Genomic DNA, 22,565 nt, shown 5'->3' with positions numbered 1-22,565 from the left:
TCCCAAACAAGTATACACAATTTCGCTCAATTCGCTCCTGATCAACTGTGAATTTCCATCCCGTTCTCATCCCAAGGCGTCATATTGTCATAGCCTACTGACGCTTTTGACATTTCGCCTACATCTAGCACGTGGCACCCTTTAGCGTCAATATGAGACGCAGATTCATATATGGGCAGAAGGCGCCTCCTAGTGGTCTAACCCTAACCCTACCCATAACCGAACAAAGCTCTGTACGTGTTATATTGACGCTAAAGAGTGCCACATGCGTTGGATTTAGACGACATTTCAAAAGCAGTTGCACATGTAGCATGTTTTTTTTTACTGTAACCTGTTTGGCTTTTGCACTTGGGTCACTGTATTTTCACAGTATAGCGCTGATAAACATTCAATAACCTACAATATTCAGTACAATACTATACTTGCAGTGCATGCAGTATACAATTTATTCACCTTATATAAGTTGTCATTACTTTAGCCTGCATTTTTTTTTTTAACTTTGTTACTTTGTATACTTTTTTCCTGTAACTGCATGCTTTGGCTGCTGTGTTCTCCATTTTTTAGTATTTATAGCCTCGCTGTGTGTATGATCTGAAAGCATTGATTTATTAAGAGCACATGTAAAATGGTTTTGAGGCGATTGTTTGATTTTTACCAGAAGAGTCAGAGGTTCTCTGAATATGGTTTGGAAATTTGATTTTGAGCTTAAGGTTTTGAGAAAGTGAGTGAAGGTTTCAAGAAATGTGTTTTAGAAACTGTGCGTTTTTTTTTTGTTTTGTTTTTTTTACATAATTGTAAAACATTAACACAAAGACATTCTTAGATTCAAATTTTACAAACAATCTGACTCAGTAACTTGAAGACGAGGTAAAATAAAAAAAATAATAATACAAACAAATGAAAAAAGAACAAATAAATAAAGGACGTTTTTTCAAATCCAAAAAAAAACAAAATCTTCCAATAAGGACTACAAATACACTACTATAGGGGTTTTCATCTTTCTCACTGTCTCCAAATATACAGTACTCCAAATTCCTCCTTAACCGATAACCGTGGAGGAATTTTGAACAATGTACATTTGTGTATATAAAATTTTAACAGAAGCAACACATTATTAGTTACAAAAGATAACTTTTTATCCTTAATTAATAGTCCAAACTTAACAAATTCCCAAAACAGTATCAGCTTTACAGGTAGTTTTCGTTGCATCCAGCTCAACGCATCATTCCAAAATTTGTTTACCAACATGCAATGAATAAACAAGTTTTCAACTGTTTCTATCATTGCATGTTTGACATAAATTTGAATCCCCAACATTAAATCTTATTCTTAAAAATTCTTTTGTTGGATATGATTTTAAATTTTAAAGTGCACCTCTTTACATTTAGGATTAACAAGAAAATTTGTCCTAATTTTACACACTTCTTCCTTTTTATAATGACGAAAAATATAATTTCTCAATACTGGTCTAGGGAAACATTGATGTACTAAACAGTCTCTTAAGAATTTGTTAGAACAATTTCTGTCAACAAAGCTTATATTTTCTATAATAAGTCCTTGTAGTTTAGGTAAATATTTCAAATGTTCACTTACTAATTTAACCATCGGTAATGGAATATTCTTAATGTTTTTTTCATACATTTTAGCAGCTTAAATTGTATATGGTTTAATATATTTCCAACATTGTCCATTGCACCTGACCATGCCTTTCTGCCACCACTCATCAATAAACAAAGATTTTCTGTTCACAGTTATACATCTGTTGTTCCAGATTGACATATTATGAGGGCTATAATTATGCTTGAAAATCAATAAAACTTGTTGATGGAAAGCAGAAAGTTTTACAGGGAGTTTGGAAAGTTCAGTCACATTGCAGCAAAAAACAAAAAACAAATATGCCACCACATTTACTGAGTATGATAGAAGTAATCTCAAACCAGAAAGAGGACGGATCATTAATGAAAGACTGCAATTCCTATCTAAGTGACCCCATTCATAATATCAAAGTCAATCGTTTTAAGACCACCTTCTTCATAATCTTTAATCATATCGCTTTATGTATATGACTCTTCATTTTCCACATAAAAAAAATCAAAGTTTAATTTGTTAGCTGCCTTTATCTTTTTTGCAGAAACAGCTAAAGAGTTGTAAGTCACTTTGGATATAGCCTAAGCATCAGCTAAATTAATAAATGTTAAGAGAAACATGAATAGATGAATCTAAGATTCTCTAGCCTACTTTTGTCAATAAAATTATTCCAATGTCTCTCTGCAGCCAAGTATTCATTATTAATTTACAATTATCCAAAGTTTAATCAACATCGAAATGTTCTAAATGACCCATCCTCATAAACATACCTAAGTATTTGACTTTGACATTTTTAACTGGGATGTTAAAGGATTATCATGAATGACCAATAGCTCACATTTTGACATATTTAGCAGTAGCTTCTGAAAAAAAACTTGATTGACTGAAGTGCTCAAGGTAGCCTATATTTGTGTTCATTTGCTGTATGAAAGTACTAGCTCAGGAAAAAAAAGAGACCCAGAAGCGTTGCGTTTGTACACAAACAGTGACAGTGAGGGCTCCCCCTGTCGGAGGGAGGGGATCTGTTGACACGAGCTGTGTCGCCATCTGTCGGGTACAATGAGAAACACTGAAACCTCCAAACATTATCATAGTATGAAGCTGCAGACTCGGAGACCTGCATCTACAGTCCCCCTGCACCCAGAGTCCCGCATTCTCAGACCCCTCGTTTTTCGAGACAGCGCCTCCTATCAAATTGTATCGGATAAACATGTGAAGGACTTAAGCTAAAACGTGAGTAGGCTATCTTCAATTTTATTTAGCGAATCGTAGTAGCCTACTCGTTTGATTTAAAACTAATTTAGCTCATCGATACAACATATGAATAGTCCATTTAATATTTGTAAAGATTGTAACAAGATTTGAGCCGTTAATGTATGTTTTTTCGCCCTCTTCCCCCCAAAAACATTTATATAGCTTACGTTTACGTTAGCCTTTAACCTTGGACTTTTTGTAGAAATGTCATAAATGCTGCAGTTATTTTCACTGCCCATTCTGTGCCCCCATATATTTCAAACCCACAAAGTTGTCCAAAGTTCAAAAACATCTCAAGGGACACTTCAACAGAGCAGTGCTACATGGTAACTAATATTTGCAAACATATTTTTCTTTTTTCTTTTCTTTCTTTTTTAAACATCATAAGACATGTGCTATCGGGCCTATGTTGTAGGCTATTCCACACCATATCGATGGAGTTGCCCCTGCCGAATCCAGCAACATATAATCTTATGATTATGCAAAGCGACTTATATATGAGGTTTTTTAAATGCAATTGAAGACGAAAAGTAAAGTCACGAACACAGTTTTTTCTTCCTTTTTTCTTTACAGCAAGATGATGTTTAGGTGATCATTAAATAAAGGACAGAATTATTTATTATTGTTTTTTTGTCTATTCTGATTTGTTTTGCTTCGCAATCAAAATATCAAAAAAACAGATATTGTAATGTTAGCATCGTAATGTTAATTGGACCATTATAGATTGAACTGAAAGAAAATTTGGAATTTGAATTAAAAAATATATAAAAAAAAAAAAACATTTTAGCAATATAATATCACATACTATTTTTCTGAAGTTCAATCTGTAATTGTATCCCTTCCATCAGTAACAATTGTTTTTTTTGGCACATGCATTAAGCAGGGAACGCAAATATTTATTGGATAATTTATTTGGAGACCGTAATATTGCATCCTATTGTTTTTAATTGCATTTGGATAATCGTGCGCTGTACTCCGTGTGCGGGTGTTATTCGATCTGTTGAACAGCAGGAGGCGCTGTGTTTGAAAAACGAGGGGTCTGAGAATGCGGGACTCTGGGTGGGGGACTGTAGATGCAGGCTCCGAGTCTGCAGCTTCATAATATTGAACATTTCAGGCATGATTTCAGGTAGTCGGACATATGAAATTAGAATTTGAAAAGTAATTTTCTAGTGCCAGGAAAAATAATTGTAATAGGCTAGGCCTAATAGCCTAAGCTTGTTTCCGCCACTGAATATAAAAATAAAATAAATAATTCTGACTTTTTTTCTCACAATTGCTTGGTTAGGCCAATATATCTCGCAATTCTGACTTTATTTCTCAGAATTGTGAGATATAAAGTCAGAATTGCGATATAAATGTCAGAATTGCATAATATAAAATCAAAATAGTGAGATATAAAGTCAGAATTGGGTGATAAAAAGTCAGAATTGCGAGATATAAGGTCAGAATTGCGAGATATAAAGTCAGAATTATTGGGTGATATAAAGTCAATTGTGAGAGAAAAAAAGACAGAAGTGCGACTATTAATTTCACAATTCTGACTTTTTTTTCTCACAATTGAGTTTACATCTACATCTTTTCTCAGAATTGTGACTCGCAATTGCGAGTTATCAGGCCAATTCTAAGGGGGAAAAAAAAGACTAACTTTTTTTCCCCCTCAAAATAGTTTAAATCTTACAATTCTGACTAAATCCATGGCGGAAACAAGCTTCCATATAATTTATAACAGAATGCTGAAATAAATATAACCGGATATAGATTCTACACTCTATGCAGCCTAGTCTGTTTCGATTTTCCCCGTCAACAACACGTCAGCAAAAATAAAGGCTATAATATTGCATAACTATACAAACAGAAAGAGGAAAGGAATGAAATTCGACGCGGCTGTGATACGCATGCGCAGTGACGTGTGTGTACATTCGTGAACGGAAAATGATGGCGATTATCCAGACGCTTGAAGAGCCTGAGCTCGCTGTGGATGGAGGTGGCCGTGAAAACTAACAACACTTACGGGGAAAAGTTGTTTGCTTTGGAAGATCGTGACCCGTCTCGACCCCTGGACGCTTTCAGACGTCGGAAAAAGCGAGTGGATAAAGGCTGAGACTGTAAACTGTTGTAATATTAAAGTGTGAAAGAGCCACGTAGCTTATAGAGATCCAGATCTCTCTCTCACACACACACACACACACACACACACACACACACACACTGGCCTAGTGCTTTTAAAGCCTCCACACATACACATCAACCTGAAGAAGAGGAGCGATCGGGAGAATAAGATATACGAAGCGGAACGAGCTGTTGGTGAGTCGATTCACGATTTTGTTTTTACTAAACTGTGCATTTGCACTGCATGCTCACTACAGAGAATGCGCGTTTATTTAACGTTACTTCACGCATTTAGGTTTGATAGTGTAAGTGATCTCTCTTTTGAGCCACTTATGTGCAATGATCTGCATATGGTTAAGTGTTTATGAAAGAAACAGAGTAGGGCCTGAAGTGCACACGTCAACGTCATCTGATCACAGAGCTGCAGATTAAATACTGCTGCAGTCACTCACTATACTCACTCTGGCCGTGTCTCAAAAGCTACAGCTTTCTAGATAGACTGCATGTTTGGACAGCATGCGCGTGCAGTTTGCTCCTCATTTTGTCGCGTTAAATAAAAAAGTATTAGATTTGGGCGTTTGCATAACTCACTTAATGTTCGATCCGAACGTTCTATCGGCAATGAACGATGTTCCGAAAGTGTTCAATTGGAGGGTGCCGGTGATGCTGAGCAAAAATGTTCAATTTAAACTTTGAACATGGGAATTTCTAATTTGAACCACAATCATTTTGGAAGATTGTGCTTAGAAGTACATGAATTTGTTTAGCAGTTATATTAATTTTAATTTTTTTATATGTATGTATCGTTTTGTTTTCTTGTTTTTTTTTTACATGTTCAAAATAAAATATATAAAAAATAAAAAAAATAAACTCACTTTGTGCTTAAAGTGTAAACAAACAAACAAACAACAACAAAACAAGTACTTTACCTTTAAAAATCGACTCAGCAGCTTCATTCCCTGGTATATCCAGTTTACCACCAGATGCCAGAAATGTTCAGTAATTCCTTTGTGGGAATATTATGTTCACACCACCACCTACAATTATTATTATTTTTTAGATCACTTATACTATTTAGTTTTTTTTCTTTTTGGCAAAAAACAATAACTGTTATATATTATAAAAAATACAATTTCAAACCTCATTCTGACCCCCTGTCTGAAATGATCTGTTTATAGTGGACGGCTCCTTTATCAGCTGTTATGATTGGATAACCCTATTGCATTGAAAACAGTGTCAATGGCCACTTTCGATTGTATTTACAGGCAAAGCTTTAGCTGTTGTCAGAGCCTTATCTTTCAGTGCGAGCATCTTTGTGAACTCTCCATTACACTGCGCCTCCTTTACAATACAACCATGCAGTCAAATGCTTCGAACAAACACGTTAGTTGTGTTGGGCTTGAAACCAATCAAAGTACTGTGAGAGCAGACTAGTGGTTGACTGATATTTTACTTATGGAAATAAATTGTTTGAATTGAAAAAAACAAACAAATCTGAAATTAGATGGAAACTTCTTGAGTCTGTAATCCTACTGCAGTATTTTTTTTGTAATTTACTGCAGACGATTACCGGTTTCACGATAAACCACGATAAAATGTACTGACGGTTAGTATTATCGTTTAAAAATGAATTGTCATTAAAACCGTGTGATTATCGCGATTTTAATAACTCACTGTAAATCCTGTTGGCCAGCAACAGTTTGACGCAATTTTTTATTTATTTATTTATTTATTTTATTCGAGAAGGAATGGCAGAAGGCAGTGACCATGCTCGGGAGATTTTCCAGCCTTTTAAAAGGACCAAATCTGAGGTGTGCTCATTTTTTTGCCTTTAAAGGAGTAGTTCACTTTTAAAAACAATATTTACTGATAATTTCCTCACCCCCATGTCATCCAAGATGTCCATGTCTTTCTTTCTTCAGTCAAAAAGAAATTAAGGTTTTTGATGAAAACATTCCAGGATTTTCGTAGAATATCGTTTACTAGCTACCAGATTGATAATTCGCTACTCTACTATCATTACTTGATTCATGAAGATAAACGGAGGATAAGATAGCTTCCGTAACATAGTCAGGCAGACAAAAAAAAAGCTCACGCCAGCGAGAAAACGCTGGCCCAATGTCGATATTTTTTGCCTTTGCTCCGATAAAAGCTTTGCTTTCTTGTGTTTCTGTGCATCTTCGGCCATGACTATAACATTTGGCTCGCACGTCCGATTTTAAGGAAGTGGGGGAGGTGGTGGAAGTGTCGTATATGCCGTCATGCAGTCGAATTTTGTAGTTCTCTTTGTTCGCGGGGTTACTACCCGAAACTCGACGTTTAAAAGTACGATTAAAAACGCTGCAGACTCCGTCAGGCTATGGCAGACGTGTCATTCAACCTATTGTAAGTTGATGTACCATCACAAGAGACTTGGAAATATATTATGAAGTTTGAAAAGTTCCCTGGTGTTACTTTTAAAAAAAATGCATAGAGCTGCTTTTTTTTTGTTGTTTGTTGATTTTAAAATATAAAACTTGTTGAAATGTTTTCAATGTGAGCATCAGTTCCTTTTGAACATTTTTATCTCATTAAAAAAAAAACGTGATAATATTGATTATCACGATAATTTTGGACACTATAATCGTGAGAAGAAATTTTCATATACCGCCCCATCCCTAAAAGGAAGTAAACAGTGATTGTTTTTCAAGTAAAGACAAGATAATACTAATTGTACATGCAGCACACAGTGAAAATGACTCTTGCCTCATTTAGTATACGCAGTTCTATGAATATGCAAATGAGCCCCGCCTCCACTCACTCACACCAGCTCAGAGATCCACTTGTTGACCATCGTTGATCTGATTGGTTACAGCGTAGTTTGTGAGGTCAGAAACACCATTTATTTATTTATGAATTTGCACATGGTTTGTCTTAAAGCATATTAAAAGCAACACAGACATATAAACAACACTAAATTTTTATTTAAAGGCATAACATTATTTTTCCAAGGAAAAAATCATTTAAAATATGTAATTTTGGTGATTAAATATGAGTTTTAAGGGATCAAATGATTGACTACAGGGGGACTTTAAAGTCCCTATGAAATCAAAATTGACCATACTTACTTTGTTTGCCTAAATTGATAGTTTTGTGGTGAACAATTCATACATGCAAGTCAATCCACACAAAAACATTTTTTGGCTTCATAATCTTTAATCAAATTTTGAAAATGCCCCTCCCCTTTGCATTGGAGGACCTTGCCCGATGACGTAGGCTTTACGGTTTGGGTGTCTCCTTAACATCCATAACCACGCCCCTCCAACTGACAGCTGCTGTGTGTTTGCGAGCGCTGAGCGAGACATTTTTCTAGATCCAATCAGGTGCTAGTTGGAAAAAAAGCCACGCCCACTATTTTGCCTCATTTAGTATTCCGTTTCTCTCGGAAATACGTCACAACACTGGAGAAAAGTCGTTTGCAACTTCCGGTTCACGGGGACTTTAAGTAACTAAATGCCAGTGGGCGGGGCCTATCGTATGCAAACATATATACCAATGTCACAAATCTCACAATATCCAAAGGAGATGTTGTTGATGCTTAATAAAATGCTTGCGGGATGTTTTAATGGTATAAATACCTCTTATATATGTAAAAAAATTAGATTTCTCATGTAATGACCTCTTTAAAGAGTACATAAAAGTAGGGTTTTATGGTGAAGAAGACCCAATTAAAAATGAGATAATTTTAAAACGTTAACTAGCCTTAGTTATTTTGTTTTTCACACACCGAGGCTATTTTACAGCTAGTTTCCCATCACTGCACTGCAGGGCACTTGGTTATTTATTAATAGAGTCATGGCTAATAACTATGCAAACATCATTGCTGGTTTTAGACCGCTTCATGCTGTGCTACATTTACTTATTTTGATTTGAATGAGTCTTTTCGCTGTAATATTATCGTCCACATTTACAGCTGCATGGTTATTTCATTGAGTTATATTTCCCAAATGTCTGTTTTTATTTATTTGCAACATGCTTTGCTCAGCATACAAGAGACTTGTGTAAAATCACGTGCTGTTCATTATGTTCCCTGCTGCTTTAGAGCATGCATGCTTCCTTTTTCACCTGTCAATCACAGCGCAGATCTGTTATCCATCTCAGCATAGAGCAAACTTGTTTATCTTTTATCTTGGACACGGTGTTCTGAGGAAATGCATGTATTTTAGATTGTGATGAGAGCTGTAGTTACACCACTACTGTTCACTTGGGATGGGAAAAAATTGGTCATATGATAAATTATGCGTAGTGATGCACGATATATCGGTCACCATATCGGTATCAGCCGATATTTGTTCATTTTTATGAATTTTTATTGTTATCGGCCCGATAATAACATTTGGCTGATATATTAAAGCTGATAAATAATGTATTATTTACTTCATCACTTCACACCTGAGTCTCTTCAGATGTGCACAGTTCAACATGATTGATCTTAAAGGATTAGTTCACTTTTGAAAAAACTTTTGCTGATAATTTACTCACCCCCATGTCATCCAAGATGTCCATGTCTTTCTTTCCTCAGTCGAAAAGAAATTAAGGTTTATTTTGATGAAAACATTTCAGGATTTTTCTCCTTATAATGGACTTCAATGGGAACCAGGTCCAACTGAGGTCCAAACGACAGTTATAACAGTTACAGATGCAGCTTCAAATGTCTTTAAACGACACCAGATGATGAATAAGGGTCTTATCATGCGAAACGATCGGTTATTTCAAAACTTATTCCAAAAATGTAACTTTTCTAAGGACAAATGCTAGCCTTGTAATATATTGTGAGGCGCGTTTGCAACGTCACGTAATACGTAATTACGTTCAAAAGGTCACGGGCGACGTAGCCGAAAGTACAGAATCAAAATCGTCCGACATCGTTGTTTTACCTTTTAATTCCTTTTTTGTAAACGGCGTTTGAGTTAGTTTGCACGTTCAACCTATGCGTTCAACTTGTAAACACTCTGACTCTGTACTTCTGGCTACGCCGCCCGTGACCTTTTGAACGTAATTACGTATTATGTGACGTTGCAAACGCGCCTCACAGAATGGAGAAAGGCTAGCATTTGTCCTTAGAAAAGTTACATTTTTGGAATAAGTTTTGAAATAACCGATCGTTTCGCATGATAAGACCCTTATTCATCGTCTGGTGTCGTTTAAAGACATTTGAAGCTGCATCTGAAACTGTTATTAACTGTCGTTTGGACCTCGGTTGGACCTGGTTCCCATGGAAGTCCATTATAAGGAGAAAAATCCTGGAATGTTTTCATCAAAAACCTTAATTTCTTTTCGACTGAGGAAAGAAAGACATGGGTGAGGAAATTATCAGCAAAAGTTTTTTCAAAAGTGAACTAATCCTTTAATTGCTTGAAATATGACTGGAATCAAAAAGGAAAAAATATAGTTAAGTGCTAAATGGGCTGTCATATCGGCTACATGAAGTTATAATGAGAACATTATAATTGTGTGATTGGGAAATGGATTTTTTATTGTGAGACTTTTTGTTATTGCAATCAGGCTCTCAAAAATGATTTAAAAAAAATTGGATTTAGATTTATCGGCCGATATATCGGTTATTGGTTTTCAAATATAAAGAATTATCGGTTATCGGTATTGGCCAAAATGTTCATATCGGTTCGTCCCTAATGCTTAGTATGATATTTTGAATATATTGTATCAATACGTGGTTGCTGAGCTTGAATTTCGGCTTGGGATTGCGAGTATTGTTCATAATTTTAACGTAAGTTCCGCACTTATAATAGTGGAAATTATAATAATATTGGTAAATCTTTCTTTCACAGAGTGATTAAATCAGAGCTACTTATTTCTCTCTCTCTCTCTACAAAATCACCCTAATCAGTCTAGAATGATGAATTCTTTCCAAATAGAGCTATTCAAGCCATCTGGTGAAAATTTCATATCACTATATATCGCATAAAAACAAAATATCGTAATATCAGTTTTTTTTTTCCAATATCGTGCAGCCATAATCTGCTGTACACTTTGAAAGTATGCAGAAATTAATGCATAACACAGAAAATGAAGTATACAGTCTATCAGAAGGAAACTGTAACATTATTCCAAACCTACACTGTCATCGTGCTCGCTCATAATCATAATAAAACACATTTGAACACACTTGAACACACCGAAAGAACAACTGGTGACTGTTAGCTAGAATGCACGTTCTGTGCCTGAGTGTAAATGAGACAACTGTCTATTTCTGCAGATATATTAGTCTATATTCCTCAATCAAATAGGGGAAGCCGGCGCTGCAGATACACAAACCATAATCAAAGCAAAGTAAGTGAATGCTTACTGTTTTAAATATCAATCTTGCTAAACACTTTCTTTATTCCACTCCGCTCGTTTTAATATTGAAATATTTGCTGAGGAACACCCAGGTAAGATGACTTAACATAAGAACAGCCTTCTATCTTTACCATTTTGACTTCTTTTCCCTCTGATTTGCTATTATTCTCGGGGATTAAAGATACAATATGCAAGATTGTTTCACCACCAGGGGTCGCTAACCTCTTACAATAACAAAGGCGTATATTAATGATGTATATTCTGCATTAAGCGTTATTTTGGATCTTGCCGTCAAGCTGATGGATCTTTTATGGATGAGTGAATACAGTGATGTTTTTAACATGACTGTGGTATGAACCAGTACCAGTGCCAAACGCAACGCGAGTCCCGCGGATATAAAGGAATAAGGACATTTAATTCTACCGAACTACACGCTGAATTACTCACACAGGTCAGTTTATTCGAGGAATTAAACTTGAGGTAACACAGCGCTGCTTTACTTGCTCTAACAGTTTCACTATCACACTAAACGGCATTTGAGTGTGTTTAATGTTGTTAGGTTGTTTGTTGGCTGTATGAGACTAAGCGAGATTAACATTAGAGAATAACATACATATCATATTGTAACTTTTCATCATGTTGAACTACACTCACCGGCCACTTTATTAGGTACACCTGTCCAACTGCTCGTTAACACTTAATTTCTAAGCAGCCAATCACATGGCGGCAACTCAGTGCATTTAGGCATGTAGACATGGTCAAGACAATCTCCTGCAGTTTAAACCGAGCATCAGTATGGGGAAGAAAGGTGATTTGAGTGACTTTGAACGTGGCATGATTGTTGGTGCCAGAAGGGCTGGTCTGAGTATTTCAGAAACTGCTAATCTACTGGGATTTTCACGCACAACCATCTCTAGGGTTTACAGAGAATGGTCCGAAAAAGAAAAAAACATCCAGTGAGCGGCAGTTCTGTGGGCGGAAATGCCTTGTTGATGCCAGAGGTCAGAGGAGAATGGCCAGACTGGTTCGAGCTGATAGAAGGGCAACAGTGACTCAAATAACCACCCGTTACAACCAAGGTGGGCAGAAGAGCATCTCTGAACGCACAGTACGTCAAACTTTGAGGCAGATGGGCTACAGCAGCAGAAGACCACACCGGGTGCCACTCCTTTCAGCTAAGAACAGGAAACTGAGGCTACAATTTGCACAAGCTCATCGAAATTGGACAATAGAAGATTGGAAAAACGTTGCCTGGTCTGATGAGTCTCGATTTCTGCTGCGACATTCGGATGGTAGGGTCAGAATTTGGCGTCTACAACATGACAGCATGGATCCATCCTGCCTTGTATCAATGGTTCAGGGTGGTGGTGGTGGTGTCATGGTGTGGGGAATATTTTCTTGGCACTCTTTGGGCCCCTTGGTACCAATTGAGCATCGTTGCAACGCCACAGCCTACCTGAGTATTGTTGCTGACCATGTCCATCCCTTTATGACCACAATGTACCCAACTTCTGATGGCTACTTTCAGCAGGATAATGCGCCATGTCATAAAGCTGGAATCATCTCAGACTGGTTTCTTGAACATGACAATGAGTTCGCTGTACTCAAATGGCCTCCACAGTCACCAGATCTCAATCCAATAGAGCATCTTTGGGATGTGGTGGAACGGGAGATTCGCATCATGGATGTGCAGCCGACAAATCTGCGGCAACTGTGTGATGCCATCATGTCAATATGGACCAAACTCCCTGAGGAATGCTTCCAGCACCTTGTTGAATCTATGCCACGAAGAATTGAGGCAGTTCTGAAGGCAAAAGGGGGTCCAACCCGTTACTAGCATGGGGTACCTAATAAAGTGGCCGGTGAGTGTATATCACATTGATTAGTTTTATATACATTGATTTGCTCACCTGTTTGCTGACGTAACATGCAACACTCGCGTCTCTGTCAAGTCGAAGTTAGTCGCGGACGTGGAGATCTCGGCATCTCGAAAGATGTTGATCTTCGTTCAAGTCCTCTTTTTGTCTCAAAGTCTGCTTGCCATGGTCCGTAATGTTTGAACAAAACCCTGCTAGGGACGCTCACGCTGTTGAGCTCGCATAACGGGCATAAACGACCCAGTTGTCCAAGTCTGTCGCCATGGTTACTATTGCAGTACGAGGTCAAACCTGGCGGAAACCGGGGGTAACGCGGATATGACGTCATTGACTGGCGACTCCTCACCCCTGCTCACACGCCCCGTTTCTTTGGTTAAAAATCGCAATTTTTCTCACGATTTACAATTAGTTGGAAGCATTTGGGACATTGTAAGTAATAAACTAAACAAAATATATAACATTGGCCTAGTGGTTTGTGGATATTTTCCTGCAAAAATCCTGCATATTGTACCTTTAACTCTCATAAAGCTGAACAGCCAATCAGAGTTCCCTCTTTCACCGACGGTCCAACGCCGATTCAACATGTCGAAACAAAGCCGACGAGGACCAGTTTCAGCCAAACCGGAACCGTGCAAAACACACAGAGGAAACTTAGTCGGCCGACGCACAAAAACTGACCGCCGGCTTGGTGTGTTCCGGGCTTTACTCTCGTCACGTGATGATGAGCGAAATCTGATTCTTGCTGCGATCATAGACTCATAGACATCCAATCATAGACTCTTAAAGTAGTTCACTTAAAAAAAAAAAACTTTTGCTGATAATTGACTCACCTCCGTGTCATCCAAGATGCCCATGTCTTTCTTTCTTCAGTTGAAAAGAAATTAAGGTTTTTGATGAAAACATTCCAGGATTTTCTCCATATAATGGACTTGAATGGGAACCAAACGGTTCAAGGTCCAAATGAGAGTTTCAGTGCAAATCTCTTTTCAAGTCATGACTCAAAGGTCCTTGATAAGACCCTTATTCGTCGTCTGGTGTCGTTTAAATCCCTTTGAAGCTGCACTGAAACTCTCATTTGGACCTTGAACCGTTTGGTTCCCAATGAAAATCCTGGAATGTTTTCATCAAAAACCTTAATTTCAGTAAAATATCAGCAAAAGTTTTTTAAAAGTGAACTAATCCTTTAAGTCGTTGCTGATTTAAATCCATTTAAATGAAAAAATTCGCGACACGTTTAATTAAAATCGAATCGTGATGATACTCTGGTGAGTCCCATCCCTACTGTCCACTTGGGTTATTTTAGCGTTTTCCAGTCCATTAATGATCTAAAATGTTGTAATTGTGGCGGTCACAAGCTTTATGAAGCCGCTAGGAAAACCACCGGATTTCCAAATCCAATAGGAGGACACTCACAATGGCTTTCTAAACCATTTATATCCCATTTAGTCAGAAGATGGTCACCCTTCGCATTACAAGTGGTTTGTGGTGGGACTAAAAGATGTTCAGCTGCAGCTCAACAGCTGCGCGAGGCAAACCGGGATTGAAACTACCCCGTTTGGACAGTCTGGAAACTCATGTTCCAACCACTGAAACCGACACGTTGACGCACAATCATAAAGTTCATTGCAAGAACATCTGATAAGCTGACATTTCGCCAAATTCGATTATAAATACGTGTGAATGTCCTCTTGCTCTTGAGGCTAGATCTCACAAGTTTTGTTGTTTTGGTGTCGATTTCAAGTATGGTTTTTCCGATCTTTTGTTTTACGTAGTGCATAACTAGCTTCATGACCTACTTTAAAAAAATGTTGTTTTTTTAAAATAAAAAAGATGAAAGCTTAAATTGGATTTTTACTAAATTTACACAATTTAATAAAGACAAGGCATCAAATTAATTAAACTTGACCATGAATTGGGTGCAGTGGGAACAAAGTTTTTTTTCTTTCTCTCCTGTAGTTTCTGCTCAGATCATTTACATTTCATTCTGGCATCTGCGTGAGGGACTTTCGGCTTCACTCTCCAGAATGGTTTTCTTTTAACTGAAAGGCAGATGTTGTCATGCTTGATGCTTTCTGTCCTCCTGTTTTCTTGTTTTGTTTTTCATCTTCAGTCATAATCTTGAATTCGAGGTTTCAATGGCTGTGTACACCTAAGTTCTCATATTCTTCCTTACAGAAATCATGATAACTCTAAAAAAGAAAGACTATAGACCATTTTTGCAAGATGTAAACACTGGTTCAGAAGCACTTCCTGTTTCAGTTTTTTAACACTATGTAAATGTTGGGATAAAATATAGCCAACAGAACGCAACTGAATCAAAAAGTGAAACATCTTTAAGATATTTTCTTTACACTTGAAATAAAGAAACTTTGTGTATTTTATCATACCTGTGTAATGCAGTCCATTTACCATTTACCATTTTACTTCCCGACTGAAACAGGAAACTTAGCAACAAAATAAAGCGCAAATTAGTTGTGCAATTCATACTTTGTGTATTTTATCATACCTGTGTAGCCAGTCTGTGAGTGTTTTCTTGCAAGGTCTTCTTCATAAACATTCAGTCAACATTCACAATTACAATTTTCTTCTGCTGTAGTTCTGTGTTCGACACGCCCTCAATGCCCCCAAGTCATTTCCCACTGGTAATTAAGACTTTATGGTTCATGTGCACTCAGGTCGTAAATACGATGATTACGACAACGCGGCACAAACTCGGTTCAGTTTACACAGTGACAAACGCATTCAACAACCCAACTCATCCACAAATTATTCAGCTAGAGACAGTCAGAAAGTGTACAAAACCAAAATGCTGGGTTGTTTGAACCCTATTTTGGGTCAAATATGGACAAACCCAAATGTTGGGTAAGAAAAATTACAGTTGAAAGTAAAAGTTGAAGTTGGGTTAAAATTTGAAATGACATCCCAGATAGCAGACTGACATTGAATCAACGTGGAAATATGACATCGAAACAACGTTGATCTGACATTGTTTTGCTCATCGAATTAACGTTGAACCAACGTCAGACGCGTCATTCTTTCAAAACTAACGGAAAATCAACTTGAAATCAACGCGTTGTTTCAGCGTTATGAAAGCAAACCAATTTTCGATTTCATTTAGCTTTGAAGAATGCCGCGTCTGACGTTGGTTCAACGTTAATTCGATGAGCAAATCAACGTTGTTTCAATGTCATGAGAGACGTCGTTTCCACGTTGATTCAATGTCAGTTTGCTATCTGGGATTTTTAACTCAACATTTGGATTTGTCCATATTTTACCCAAATTTGGGTTCAAACAACCCAACATTGTTTAGAGTCCAAGCGAAAAATTTTCATCACAACTGTATTCAACATTAGTAGCCTACTAAGAAGATTTTTTTTTTCTTGAGCTGTAAATCATCATATTAAAATGATTTCTGAAGAGTAGCGATGCTGAAAATTCAGCTTTAATCACAGGAATAAAAGACATTTCAAAATATATCAAAATAAACGTTTCATTGTCAAATCCTGAGTCCAATATAAAATCCTGTTTCAAGGTTTCACAAAGAATCCTGGTAAACGAACAGTGAAAGAAAATTTTGCTCTTGACATCAGACACATGAATTTGAATAAGCGGTTAGAAAAAAGCCTTCCATTTTTTTTTTTTTGTGTCCCTCATTGAAATCTTCCCTTTCAGAAAGCACAGTTTAAAGCGTAAGTCCACCCCTAAATGAGAATTGTCATTTATTTATTAAGAACCAAACAACTTTGGACCCTGTTGGGAAAAAGAACAAAACACTGAAAACCACATTTCTCGAAATATCATCTTTTATGTTCACAAGAAAGTCAGTCATGCAGTTTTGAAATGACAAAATGATGACTGAACTGTTTGGTGAACTGTCCCTTTAAAGTGATCACATGACCTTGCTCATTTCCACTTTAAGCTTAATCATCCTAATATCATGTATGTAAACGCACTGTTCAGTGCAGAAATTAAGAAATGTGCCTCACAATGCTGATGAAGTTAACGTATTACATGTCATAACTTTAATTTCTCTCTGTAGATTGGATTTTTTTCTGGGGTTTTATCCTTTTTGCAGCATTTAATGGGAAAAATTCTAATGATGGCATTCTTAGCAGGTATTTTCATCCCTTACTATGAAATGTCAACTCTCGTTGAAAGCAAAATCAAGAAAGGCCACAGGAACTAGTTTGGAAATCCCTTTGTTCTCCCACACACCAAATTGGATTTTCCCCTCTTAGCCTCACCAATGTAATCCAATTTTTGTACTTTTTAGATGTCATATTTGAGATAAAGTTATGCTTTTACATGGCGTTTAAACGTAAATTGTGTTTTCGGCAGTCTGTACACAACCACCCTAGAATGGTAAAAATCCCGTTCTCCGTGTTCATGATCTGTTTAACAGTCCTGTCTAATACGTTATTAAATAGAACTGTTATACAAAGTGGATCGTATAAGAAAAAGTATTAGCGTTCGTCGTGTGTTTGCCCAATGTCGCGAAAATCATGTTTCACTTGGTCCCCTCAAAGTTGCGTTGGATTTTCTCGTTGGCGTAAAGGTTGAGACGAACTATTCAACGAACGGTTGAAACATCTATCACTGTTTTTTTTTTGTCCGTAGAGTTAGTTTGTGGAGTAATTAAATAGGCTGTGTACACTACTTTTTAAAAATGGCGGATGCTTCGTTTGTTCGACCAATCAGCGTACACTTACGCCACTGGTAGTTCCTATTGTGCTCCTTTTACTGTCTATGATTGTGCTGGGTTCTCTGAAGTACACTCTAAAAAAATGCTGGGTTGTTTTAACCCAATTTTGGGTAAAATATGGACAAACGCAAACTTTGGGTTAAAAATGTCGTTTAAAATGTCTAAATTTGATCCAAATTTGGGTTGAAATAACCCAGCATTTTTAGAGTGTAGTGATTCGCCTCTCACTGCGTAACACCTCTTAAGCACACAGAATAATGTAAGTGGTCTTTTTTTTAAATTGCGTCTTTGGTGACATCATCGTGGGATCCGTAATCATAATCGCGATAAGAAATTCGACACATCCCTACACTGCACTACTTTCCCGTTGACTTTTCTATGTAAATGCGCTAGATTGACGTGTTTACGCGTCTCGCACATGAAATGCCGTTTTAAAAATATTTAGGCCCAAATGTAAGATTTAAGTGTAAGCATACGTTTTTAATTTCAAATTTGGATTTCATTTACTATTTCTATTTCATCTTATCTTGTACATTTGAATTGATTTAATATGGCCTTTTCCATATTCCTATTTTGATATTTTTTTAACCATGTTTACACTTTTTAAATGAACTTTGAGTACTTCAGTACCACAGCAGACACTATTAGCCTAACTAATAAAGTTCAAACGTTATTATTAAGTTCCTCTTTCGCTTGAATGGTTTAAAAATCGCTTGAATATTCAATTGGTAAGAATTAGAAACCACGAATAATCCAGGAATAACACGCCTGCCAAACCATGGTGCCTGGTCCGTACGGATCACAGGTCAAACACAATTTGTTACAGCACTATTAAAGGTACAATATGTAGGATTTTTGCATTAAAATATCCAAAATCCACTAGGCCAATATTATACTGTATATTTTGTTAAGTTGATATCCTAATAACTATTTTTAAATCGTGAGAATATTGCGTTTTTAACCAAGGGAAAGGGACGTGTGAGCAGGGGTGAGGACTCGCCAGTCAATGGCGTCAGATCCTCGTTACCCTCAGTTTCCACTCGTACTGCCATAGTAACCATGGCGACAGACGTGGACAACTTATGCTTAGCAGGAAGCTCGCGCTCTTCTTGTTTTGTTCAAACATTATGGACCATGGCAAGCAGACTTAGAGACAAAAAGAGGACTTGAACGAAGATGAACATCTTTCGAGATGCCGAGATCTCCACGTCCGCGACTAACTTCGACTCGACAGAGTCGCGAGTGTTGCATGTAAGTTACTTTATTAGACAGGTGAGCAAATGTAACGTTACATAAAACTAATCAATGTTATTTAGTTCAACGTGTTGAAATTTGAGAAGATGATCCGTATGTTAATGTTGATCTAGCTCACTGCTAGTCTCATACAGCCGACAAACAACCTAACGAACAACATTCAACACACTCAAATAGCGTTTAGTGTGATAGTGTAACTGTTAGAGCAAGTGAAACAGCGTTACCTCAAGTTTAATTCGTCTAATAAACTGACCTGTGTGGGTATTAATTCAACACTTGTGTGAAGGTCGATAGAATGAAATGTCCTTATTAACTTTGTATCCGTGGGACTCGCGTGTGGCGATTAGCAATCGTACTCTACTCGTTATCTTCATACCACGTCATGTGAAAAACAGTGTGTTCACTCATCCATAAAAGATCCATCAGCTTGACGACAAGATCCATAATTCTGCTTAATGCTTTGCGTCATCAATATACGCCTTTGTTATTGTAGGAGTTTAGCGACCCCTGGTGGTGAAAATTCTACATATGGAACTTTTAATTACAACATCATGATATTTAAGAGTGCAAAAATCTCTCATTTATGGATCACTGACAAATATGCATCACATTAAGTTTATTAGTTTCTGTTAAAACCGTGTAATCCAAATAGATTGCAATTTTAAATGCAATTAATATACATGCACCCCACATTCAGGCCTATATATTTTAGCACATAGTCAGTTCATAACATCATCGTTAAACGCATAAATAAATGGTGTTGTTAATTTCCCCTAGAAATTTCCAGCTGTTTCCCCTTTAGGCATGGATGACAAACCGTACTCTGCGCGACAATTGGTTTGCGTATGTAATGGTGACCAGAATCGAATGAAAGAGTGTTGTGGTCTAACCTATGAAGTCATTCCGTCCTCCCCCTCACTTCCTGCTGACGAAACGCCATCGGTTTGTCATTTTCAGGTACGACCAACTCACAGTGAGAGCTCTTTTTTGTGCTTTGAGGTTGGAGGTGCTCACCACATAATCACTTTAAACAATTGCAGTTCCGGTCCCCCCCCCCTCCCCTCCTTTCTCCTCGAATCTTCTCATTACACCTCCTAATAGGAAGCCATCACCTCCAGTGTCTGACCTCTTGCCCCTCCTAGAACAGATTTGCGCCCTTAGGCCGCGCTCCACTGTTGGCGTCATCCGCTCTCTTGCTGAGAAGAGGAATTAGACCGCGGAAAACACTCAACTGTTGTGGTTGATGGAGAGAGAGAGAGTTAGTGCTGACTACCGTTGTCCTACCGTTGTTGAGGTTTACAATTGAAAAGAGCCAGTATGTTTCTCGTTTACTTTGTTACTCAACAGTTGTGCACTGGAATTACCTGACTCATAAATCAGTGGGGCTTCAAATATGTTCTAGTGTTGTTGTAGAAATCGCAGATTCAAGATGATAATTTGATAATACCTGCCCTACTGTTAAAAAGTAAATTCCTTTAAATTTTAAATTCTACACACAGAACACGTACTTGTATATATACACACACATATATATATATATACACATACATGTATGTGTATGTATGTATATATATATATATATATATATATATATATATATACATACACCCGGGGTGGGTTCAAATAAGTTTGACTTCTATCCACTCCGTTTCGAGCATTAGATTTAGGTTTTGTTAAAGTTGATGTAAATATGATGAATTTAAAGGCCTGTACAGACTAACCAAAATGCTTCGTATTGCCTTGTCATGTGTAACTACATATTGCTCGAAATAAACAAATAAATATATATATATATATATATATATATATATTTATATTATTTTTTTTTTTTCTAGGGCTTTCAAATGATTAATCACGATTAATCACATCCAAAATAAGTTTGTGTTTACATAATGTGGGTGCACTGTGTATAATTATTTTGTGTATAAATATATGAATATATATATATATATATATATATGTGTGTGTGTGTGTGTGTGTGTATATATATATATATATATATATATATATTTATATATGTATATATATATATTTATATATATATTTGTATGTATGTATATATACAAACACATCCATGTGTATTTAAGAATTTTATACAATATTTATATATAATATAAATTAAATATAAATCTGTACACAGTATATACATGAAAATATTTCTTAAATATGTGTGTGTGTATATATATATATATATATATATATATATATATAAATAATTATACACAGTGCACCCACATATATTATGTAAACACAAACTTACATATATATATATATATATATTTTAAATATATATATATATATATATATATATATATATAACACTACATATACATATTATATTCAAAGATATTTAAAAAAATAAAGAAGTTGCTAAATTAATAATTAACAAATATATAAATAATTAAATGTTGCTATTTTTAAATCAATTGTAAAATTACATTTATAAGCAATAGAAAAACAAATAAATATACAAACAAAGAGTTTTTTTTAGTTGCAAGCATACTACTTTGTACTAATAAAACTGAAGAATAATATGACTAAAATGATAAAGGTGACATATATAATATTATAATATGATAATATGTCATTTCCAACACAAGTTGTTAGCACATAATTATGATAGTGTCGTGGGTTTTTGCTTACTGACCCAAGTCAAAAGAGCTCACCCCCAAATTTCTATAATATTCGTCACCCTGGAACTGACCCTAGTCCCTCCTTCAACTGAAGTCAATGGGAATTTCTATCCGTTTCATCATCTGCCAGTCATGAACTGGAAGTCTGATTGATAATGGCAAACCTCTTTTGGTGTTTTAACATCCAAAAAAATGGTGTTGGATGACAATCCTAATACCTTAAGTTTTGACTTGGGAGGAAAGTACCAATCATCAACTAAATTAAACCTGTAACGCTGGTAATACCCGACCCGACAGGCGCAGGTGCTTGCCCATCTTCCTAAAGCCTGTGTCTGCTGAAAAGCGCTTTGTTAAGTCTTGGCAGGATTCGTCTTATTGAGCATCACCCCTGTGTGCGGGTTTAAGTAGGGGACTAGCTAACGGATTAGGCTGATCGCTGCGGCCGGTGAGAACGCATGCGCTAGATACTAATGAGCTTCAAGGACACATGTCATTTCCTCCTTATTACCTTCTGCTTGTGACTCATTGCGGGTCTGATACATGAAAGAGAGAGTGCGCGTACTCCATACTATGAGTTGATTAGTCAATTTGAATTCGTTTTGGAGTGTGCGTGTGTGCAGACGTGGCAGGGAACGAATTGGCGCATTTTCATTCCTCTCCTGCACTGCACCCAGACGGGTCAAACAGTCCCTGCATACAATGAATGGAGCTTAAAATAGATTATATTTTCTCCTACTCACAGTTCTAAAAAACAAAACAAAAAACAAAAACAAAAAAAAAGTAACATCCCACTCTCTACGCTTGAAA

At 36.6% G+C, this 22,565-nt stretch overlaps 1 protein-coding gene and 1 long non-coding RNA gene across 3 annotated transcripts in view; one reads left to right on the top strand and one right to left on the bottom strand.

The window, feature by feature from the left end:
• Nucleotides 1-1,128: 1,128 nt before the first annotated feature.
• Nucleotides 1,129-6,139, bottom strand: LOC120470507 (uncharacterized). The gene is made up of 3 exons (XR_005620552.2): nt 6,094-6,139; nt 5,883-5,990; nt 1,129-2,634 (listed from the first exon to the last, which is right to left on the bottom strand). It is a non-coding gene; the product is annotated as an uncharacterized LOC120470507 (long non-coding RNA).
• Nucleotides 4,751-22,565, top strand: part of fndc3a (fibronectin type III domain containing 3A) — a 107,816-nt gene continuing 90,001 nt past the window's right edge. For both annotated transcript variants that reach the window (XM_039660054.2, XM_039660051.2), the window contains exon 1: nt 4,751-5,148. The gene's annotated coding sequence lies outside the window, so the exon portion shown is untranslated. The remainder of the gene's footprint in view (nt 5,149-22,565) is intronic.

Source organism: Pimephales promelas, chromosome 16 (genome assembly GCF_988280905.1).
Source record: "Pimephales promelas chromosome 16, fPimPro1.hap1.1, whole genome shotgun sequence".
Lineage (NCBI taxonomy): Eukaryota > Metazoa > Chordata > Actinopteri > Cypriniformes > Leuciscidae > Pimephales > Pimephales promelas.
Note: the sequence above shows the minus strand (reverse complement) of the source record. Positions and strands in the feature narration are given on the sequence as shown.